The sequence below is a fragment of the Schistocerca piceifrons genome, chromosome 2, assembly GCF_021461385.2.
Source record: "Schistocerca piceifrons isolate TAMUIC-IGC-003096 chromosome 2, iqSchPice1.1, whole genome shotgun sequence".
NCBI lineage: Eukaryota > Metazoa > Arthropoda > Insecta > Orthoptera > Acrididae > Schistocerca > Schistocerca piceifrons.
Window position 1 is genome coordinate 69,472,140 of NC_060139.1, and position 9,257 is coordinate 69,481,396.

The 9,257-nt window shown below is 44.4% G+C and overlaps 1 pseudogene; it reads left to right on the top strand.

Moving 5' to 3' along the window:
- The first annotated feature begins 2,991 nt into the window (after positions 1–2,991).
- LOC124778175 lies at positions 2,992–3,109 on the top strand (annotated as a pseudogene).
- Positions 3,110–9,257: the final 6,148 nt, after the last annotated feature.

Consider the following 9,257-nt stretch of genomic DNA (forward strand, 5'->3'; position numbering starts at 1 on the left):
AGGAACCATCCCGGCATTTGCCTGTAGCGATTTAGGGAAATCACGGAAAACCTAAATCAGGATGCCCGGAGACGGGATTGAACCGTCGTCCTCCCGAATGCGAGTCCAGTGTGCTAACCACTGCGCCACTTCGCATCAGGTATGACGTTCTAATTTATTACTTGTTTTAACTAATAACTGTATCCGCGACACATTTTGCATTGTTCACATTCACCTGCAAAATAATATCATCATACGACACATTGTTCAGGAGATACGTGAGAAGAAGGAGATGGATATAGAGAGGGTGAGGAGGAGACGGAGAGAGAAAAAGAAGAGGAGGTAATGGATAGGGAGAGGTGCAAGAGAAGATTATATGTGAAATTGTGTTGTTGCCGTTTGTGGCTACCACGGTGTGCCTCGAAGAAGAGGAGATGGATAGAGAGGGTGCGAGGAGGAGATGAGAGAGAGAGGGGGGGGGGGGGCAAGTAGCAGATGGACGGAGAGAAAAGCCGGAGGAGATGAACAGAAACTGGAGAGGGGGATGGGGGAGGTGGACAGGCGGAAGTGGGAGAAGAACAGAGAGGGGGGCACCGAAGACTGAGAGGGAGGGGAAGGAAGAGATGCTGATAGAATTGAGATAAATATACACCAAGCAATACCGGGTACTCAACTGATCTAAAAATAAATCAAGTAAGTTTAGAAGAGATATTAACATCAGTGCCAGAGAGACGGGTCTGAGAGATGTTATTAGAAGTGAGAAGGTGTGTTAGTGTAGATGTGAATGACACGGGAGGTATGAGTAAGCCGCAGTAGTATTCATCGTGAGGGAGTATGGGTGATACGACATGCTAGTGAGGGTAACCACAAATATGTGCATGAATATACAAGGTAAGTGTAACAAATAACAAAGAAATACTATATCAGTAAGTGTTCCATAAACCACCTCCACAACAGTAGCATGGAATTTAGTACACATACGTTAATAGGCAGTAATAGTACAGTGTGTTTATTCTGCAAGGCTTTATGATATTTGGTATTTTTCCGAGTCGCACAATAACCAGAGAGTTAGAAGTAGACCCTAATGTGAATAATAACAAAGATAAGTAGAATGCAAACAGCATAATGTGTAAAACCCGTAAGGAATTCTGTTGGATCAAGTCTCAGTGAGCTACGCACTAACCAGGTAGCTGCTCATACAAAAAGTCAACAAATAGTGATCCTATCTGTAAAAAGTGTACATGTTGCTGTAGGCATATGTTCCCACTCATGACAAGTAAAACTCGAGGTACACCGTGGTAGACACAAACGGCAACAACACAATTTCACGTGTAATAATTTTGAAAACAGTTTCCCTCTTTTTATTTTTCTCTTATTAGTTAGTTATTTTCAATTACATATATTCCGAACGAAGTAGGCTTGCTTTTTTATGCACTTACTTTGAAACTGAACTGTGCAAACGAATATCTTTTGTACGTATTATAGTAGAACATGTACCGAGCGAGGCGGCGCAGTGATTAGCACACTGGACTCGCATTCAGGGCATTCAAGAGGACGACGGTTAAAACCCACGTCCGACCATCCAGATTTAGGTTTTCCGCCATTTCCCTAAATCGCTTCAGGCAAATTCCGGAATGGTTCCTTTGAAATGACACGGCCGACTTTCTTCCCCAACCGTCCCTAATCCGATGAGATCGATGACCCGGTGTTAGGTCCCCTCCACCCCCTCCCCCTCCTCAACCAACCAGCCATTACAAGGGCTAGGATTTTTTTTTAATTCAAAATTCAGAGAATATTCGATGTACTGAAAATATTCTACGGTTTGTTTTAGAAACACAAGAGGCCAGATTTTCAGGAAAAATAAATAAATAATATTGATGCAGATACACCTATCTTTCCACGTGGTTGTATGAGTCTAGATGCTCAGCACATATGTACGACGTTACGCCGATGCAGTAGATGATTATTCCATCCTGCAAGTCAACAACAACTAAGTACTCATCTCGTGGGCGCACGTCTTCAGTGACGAGCAATTCAGTGCTCGGAGCGGTCATCTTTACCCGCAACCTGAATTCCAAGGGCATGTTAGGGATATATGTGATACCTTGCAGTGCTCCTCTTCGAATCCTTGCAACACTGAGACCATCTATGCAAGATGAATAGCATTCATTTCCTAGACATCTTAATGAACCATTATGCTTCATTTCTACGCGGGGGAATCTTATACTGTACAGGTGTTACTTGCGCTATATCTGTTTACACATTTCAAACTTGTTCTAAGCTCAGTTTTGTGTGATACTTGCATAATTAGAAATGATTGACGTTTGGAAATGATTCCACTGAACCGAAGGCTTAGAAAATTCTATTGTAATGTCGACGATGACAGTGAAAATTACCATTTCTTTAGCAATCGCTATGTAACGATGTTTGTTTGGCTGTCATAATGTTCATGGTAAACTAAGTCGTTCACTGATATACAGCTGCGTTGTTGCCACAATCTACGCTAAAGGCATGCGAATGTTTGTACAGCGGTGCTGAAACCGAGTTGACCGTCTTTTTTTTCTGTCGACTCCCCGTACCCGCTACTATAGGGGTATAGATAGACCCGGGGTGGGGAGATTGTTCGATTTTAAACAGAGGATCATTGAACTGGCCCCCAAAAAACGTGGTCATGTTACACAGTAGGTATGCTTGTTTCAATCGCAGTACAGTCTTTGAGCAAAAAACGAGTGTCAAGTTCAAATTCAATTCACAGTTTCTATTAAATCGTGTACAGTAAATCGAGTGATTCTTTTTTAAACATACTGTACTTTAGGTTAATACAATAAAACTTGCTCAAATCGGCACGTGTAGAATTCGGAAATCTGCCCAAACCGTACAAGTATTTCAGTCTCTACTCATTCAGTGCATTTTTATATGCTGATTTTTTTGTATAAAATGGAACGTGCCTAACGGGGAAACGGAAAGCAAATCTTAGAACATACTTAATAAATCATTGTATAACGCGGAAAAGCCAACGGCCTTGCCGCAGCGGTAACATCGGTTCCCGTCAGATCCCCGAAGTTAAGCGCTGTCGGGCTGAGATAGCACTTGGATGGGTGACCATCGGGTCTGCCGAGGGCTGTTGGCAAGCGTGGCGCTCTCAGCCCTTGTGAGGCAAACTGAGGAGATACTTGATTGAGAAGTAGCGGCTCCGGTCTCGTAAACCGACATACTGCCGGGAGAGTGGTGTGCTGACCACATGCCCCTCCTTACCCGCATCCAGTGAAGCCTGTGGCCTGAGGATGACACGGCGGCCGGTCGGTGTCGCTGGGCTTTCCAAGGCCTGTTCGGACGGAGTTTAGTTTACAATGAGTGCATACAGTACTGTTCATTAGTTATTCATGACTCTACGAGGACGTTACTTTTAACACCTCTGTTAAGGGGCGGAAAACCAAGGAAAGAGGTCCTTCGCAGCGCGGCGGTGCTTGGGTGGACCTAAAACCGCGCCGCTCTGTACGACAACGAAGAAGTATATCAAAGGAAACGGTTCGTTCGTCAGTGCTCTATTTGTCGGATTTCTCATTTTCCTCATTACTGACGCACGCCGGTGCATGCAGGAACATAGCTGCGCATCTACCAACAATCTGCTGCAATGTGCGCATTGAAAAGAGGTGGGTATTGTTCCGTTAAACAATGGATTTAGCCGGAAAGGTCATTATTTTCAGCCAGTTTCAGTTGACTAGTAGCACTTCAAAAGATGAAGGAACATGACGTAGAACAAACGGTATGTGTCGTTAACACTTAATGAAAAGATTAATGTAATCGAGGCGAGTGACAAAGACAAACTCTCTGTGCGCGAAAGTACGTTGCGTTTCAACTGCGGTAAAACATAAATTTACGAGACTTTATGGAGCAAGGATAAGATTTGGGACGACTGGATGAAGGGAAACAGGCAGATGAAAAGAAAGGCGAAGACCGGAAATGAAAAAATTTACGAAATAGTGTGGGAATGGTTCGTAAGTGCGCGGGAGGAAAACTTACTTTCATCTGGACCCATGTTGTAGAGTGAAAGTTTAAGGTATCTACAGGATGGATGGGCGGTTTCAAAGCTAGGCACAACATCGTGTGGAATGAAGTGTGTGGGGAAGCTGAGGATGTGCGGGAAAGTGTAGCAACAGAATGGAAGACAATACTGTCCCACTTAATTGTTAATTATGGGAAAAGTGTAGCAACAGAATGGAAGACAATACTGTCCCATTTAATTGTCAATCATGATCCGAAAGATGTGTTCAATACCGATGAAACGGGACTGTTTTAACGCATCCTGCCTTCAAAATCGCTAGCAATTCGAGGTGGAAACTGCACCAGCGGAAACATGTCCAAGGAAATACTCACTGTACTGCCATGTGGAAACATGTTAGGTGAAATGGAGAAACCACTGGTGATCGGAAAGGCGGCGAAACCACATTGTTTCACAACATATACATCAGTAAGCTTCCAGTCACATGACGAAGCAATAAAAAGGCGTGAATGGTGGGTGATCTTATGGTAGAATGGCTGGGCTCTTTCAATGCCAAAATGAAAAAAGGAAATGGCCAAGTTCTCCTTTTCCTAGACAATGCCACCTGCCATCCTAAAGGAACGTTATCCAACGTGAAATTGGCTTGGGTCCCTCCAGGTTCAACCAGCCTCACACAACCCATGGACCAGGGGGTTATTTACGCATTAAGGGCGATTACTGATGCAATCTCTTATTCTTAGTGTTGAAGAAGCTGAAGGTGCCTTTTCTCTTGCACGGTCAGTTTCTGTCCTGGATGCAGTAAATTCGATTGGCTTGGCAGTAAAGGAAATAAAACCAGAAACTGTCACCAAGTGCTTCAACAAAGCGGGGTTTTGCGGGTCAAGAACAAGACGCTTCTGTGGTCATCGAAGTGCAAGAATATGCAGCAGTAATTGCCGAATTAATGAAAATGCGAAACATTTCATGTAGAGCAGATGATTACGGTGGAAGTGATGACTTTCTGTCAAATCACTCCACTTTCACTTCAGCAACAGATTTAATAGAAATTCGCAACACAGACGACGATGAAGAAGAAACAAAGGAGGAAGAAGTGGAGCAAAATGATGTCCCTAGAAAAATAAATACGCCTGAAGAAGCTATTGCATGCATAAACGATGTTACGCAATTTGTAGCACACACAAATTCTCCCAACTTGTTGGAACTATTGTATGGAGCAAAAAATTACCTAGAGAAACCAATTTCGAACAGGAAATTAAAACGTTCTGTCCTTGATATGTGGCGAAAAAAGTGAAATGTAAAATAAATAAAGATGGCAATAATATGTATGTACATACAACAATAAAAGAATTTAAAGTACGAGTAAAAATACAGAAATTTCGTGTTATTTATCAGTTAATATAATATTCCAGTATTCTATTGCCCAATGTACAGTAAGTGAACATCTGCTGTACAGAAGTGAAGGTACGAAATTCAGTACACGCATAATTAAAATTTTTACTGAACTTTTGTGCATGATACCTCACGAATTTTACGTAGCACAGTGAGTTTTGTGTAATCCGGAAACTTGTCCAGTTTGGAAAATTATTTCATTCCCAAGCGAATTGATTTGAGTTTCACTGTACCACAAATGGCCCACCGGCCGAGATGGTGCAGTGGTTAGCACTGGGCTCACATTCGGGAGGACTATGGTTCAAATTCCCCTCGGGCCATCCCGATATAGGTTTTCTTTGATTTCCCTAAATCGCGTAAGGCAAATGCCGGGATGGTTTTTCGGAAAGGGCACGACCGATTTCCTTCCATATCCATCCAAACTCCGAGTTTGTGCTTCGTCTCTTATGACGTCATTGTCGACAGGACGTTATATACTACTATTCGTCTGTTTCTCCTTCGTTTCCACGTGCAAAATTATCAGTCGCCTGACATGTGAGATATAATTCATGAGACATTGCTACACACGGTTTTTGTATAAGGCTCATTGTCCATGGCTTGTGCGACAAAAGAAAACTTTCAGCGAGGTGACATGGGAGTAGCTGTGTAGATTGTTATATAAGCCCGCTGATCGGTACTGACCCCCCTGCGACCGCTACCAACTTTAAACAGCAGGTACTGTGTGTAATGGACTTAACATATCTTTGGTGATTCTAGAAATCAGTCACAACAACATTTCAGTGATCGTCACCACAATGCACAACTTCTGCTATCGTAGATGTAGAGCGCAAAAACAGTTTTGTTTGCTAGTTCACGTTAGCAGCGGCCAGAAAACTGTTAATACTGCTCGATGTCATTTGACTTTTATCGACTGAGGTATTTCCAACAGCCATCTCCCCGAGAGTCTTCTTAGCGTGAGCTTATAACACGTGCACACCAAACAAACAATCCACACCTTATAAAAGCATGTAAGGGCTATATTACAATCCACACTATGATATATGAACGTCCGTACGGGAATTGTTATTACCCCAAAAGTTGGGCTACGCTCGCACTCAACTTCAAAATCGTATGCCCAAGAACACAATACTGGAAGACAACGTGGCACAAAATAACGGCTTTCTCCTGCCTTCCTTTGTTGTACAATACATCAGTGAGCTCAAAAACACTTACATAACGAAACGTACGCACCATAACCGAGTCTAAGACAGAAAAATACAATTATTCTTCACACCAAAAATTGAAACTTTTGTGAATTAAACTCGCCTCTCTTCTGTTCACACATTAGAAAATGTCTAATAAATGTATGATGTCCGTGGCCTTTCGAGTACTTCGAACTTAGGGAGTAGAACGTCACGTCCCTCTGCAGTCCACCCACCCCACTCTTCCCCTCTCGTCGGTCTTGCGTATGCATTCTTTAGATATGAGATTCGTTTTCTACATGCAGTGGGCTATTAGGAAAAATGTAGCCTTTTACACTCCTGGAAATTGAAATAAGAACACCGTGAATTCATTGTCCCAGGAAGGGGAAACTTTATTGACACATTCCTGGGGTCAGATACATCACATGATCACACTGACAGACCCACAGGCACATATACACAGGCAACAGAGCATGCACAATGTCGGCACTAGTACAGTGTATATCCACCTTTCGCAGCAATGCAGGCTGCTATTCTCCCATGGAGACGATCGTAGAGATGCTGGATGTAGTCCTGTGGAACGGCTTGCCATGCCATTTCCACCTGGCGCCTCAGTTGGACCAGCGTTCGTGCTGGACGTGCAGACCGCGTGAGACGACGCTTCATCCAGTCCCAAACATGCTCAATGGGGGACAGATCCGGAGATCTTGCTGGCCAGGGTAGTTGACTTACACCTTCCAGAGCACGTTGGGTGGCACGGGATACATGCGGACGTGCATTGTCCTGTTGGAACAGCAAGTTCCCTTGCCGGTCTAGGAATGGTAGAACGATGGGTTCGATGACGGTTGGGATGTACCGTGCACTATTCAGTGTCCCCTCGACGATCACCAGTGGTGTACGGCCAGTGTAGGAGATCGCTCCCCACACCATGATGCCGGGTGTTGGCCCTGTGTGCCTCGGTCGTATGCAGTCCTGATTGTGGCGCTCACCTGCACGGCGCCAAACACGCATACGACCATCGTTGGCACCAAGGCAGAAGCGACTCTCATCGCTGAAGGCGACACGTCTCCATTCGTCCCTCCATTCACGCCTGTCGCGGCACCACTGGAGGCGGGCTGCACGATGTTGGGGCGTGAGCGGAAGACGGCCTAACGGTGTGCGGGACCGTAGCCCAGCTTCATGGAGACGGTTGCGAATGGTCCTCGCCGATACCCCAGGAGCAACAGTGTCCCTAATTTGCTGGGAAGTGGCGGTGCGGTCCCCTACGGCACTGCGTAGGATCCTACTGTCTTGGCGTGCATCCGTGCGTCGCTGCGGTCCGGTCCCAGGTCGACGGGCACGTGCACCTTCCGCCGACCACTGGTAACAACATCGACGTACTGTGGAGACCTCACGCCCCACGTGTTGAGCAATTCGGCGGTACGTCCACCCGACCTCCCGCATGCCCACTATACGCCCTCGCTCGAAGTCCGTCAATTGCACATACGGTTCACGTCCACGCTGTCGCGGCATGCTACCAGTGTTAAAGACTGCGATGGAGCTCCGTATGCCACGGCAAACTGGCTGACACTGACGGCGGCGGTGCACAAATGCTGCGCAGCTAGCGCCATTCGACGGCCAACACCGCGGTTCCTGGTGTGTCCGCTGTGCCGTGCGTGTGATCATTGCTTGGACAGCCCTCTCGCAGTGTCCGGAGCAAGTATGGTGGGTCTGACACACCGGTGTCAATGTGTTCTTTTTTCCATTTCCAGGAGTGTATATATCTAAGTAATGTATCTACAAAAAAATTTAATCCTTGGAATGCTTAAAAGGGACTTTTAAGACCCGGCAGCCTTTCATTTTGTCAATAAAATATCGTAAAAATTATTTATTTTAGGTTATATTCTGTGTAACCGTTGGAAATACAGTTGACAGTTCCGTTATTTGATGCAGCTCAAATTCATTTTTTTTCATTAATTTTATAATCCTACAATGATACACGAGTTTTGTAGGTCTCTTAGCGAGCAAGCCATCTTTCGAACAGTTCATTTATCTTTGGTCTGAATGACAAGTTGCGTTGCCAAGGTTACTGACAACAATTAGCAGTTCGGCACAGTTGCACTTATTGTTGAAAAATCAGAAGCAACATGGAAGCTACAACCGGGTATTCTTTTGAAAGATAAGTGAATTCTTTACACGAAAACTGTTTCAGGTGAGCTCAAGTTCAGTTTCACAAACAGAATAATTATGCAGGATACTTTTATACTTTACTTGCAGCATGTATTCCGTATTACCAGTCAGAAGCAAAAAAGCTCATTGGAGTCAGCACAGGTGAGCAAAATTTTTATCCAACAATTTCCGAATGGCTTGTCGGTGTGGCTTTCTTTAATCAGAAAGATAACAGCAACTCAGACACTGATGTCCCCAGGATGAATCCACATCTCCTGGAGTCTCAAGTGAAGAAAGCAGAAAACAATCATAGTAGACACATTAAAGAAGTGAAATTTTCATTTGGTCCGCTAAGATATACCGTAACTGTCATTCCAAAACGCGTGTGACTATTTTATCTCACAAAGAATATTACTATATACTGTACGAATTTAGAAGGTAGTACTTTGGTAGAATCAAGGAAAATTTGGCAGAACGTTACGTCTGAGGAAATGAATTCATCTTTGGGACACCTGATTATTGCAGGTGTAGGTAGAAATTAGGATGTGCCTACCAGA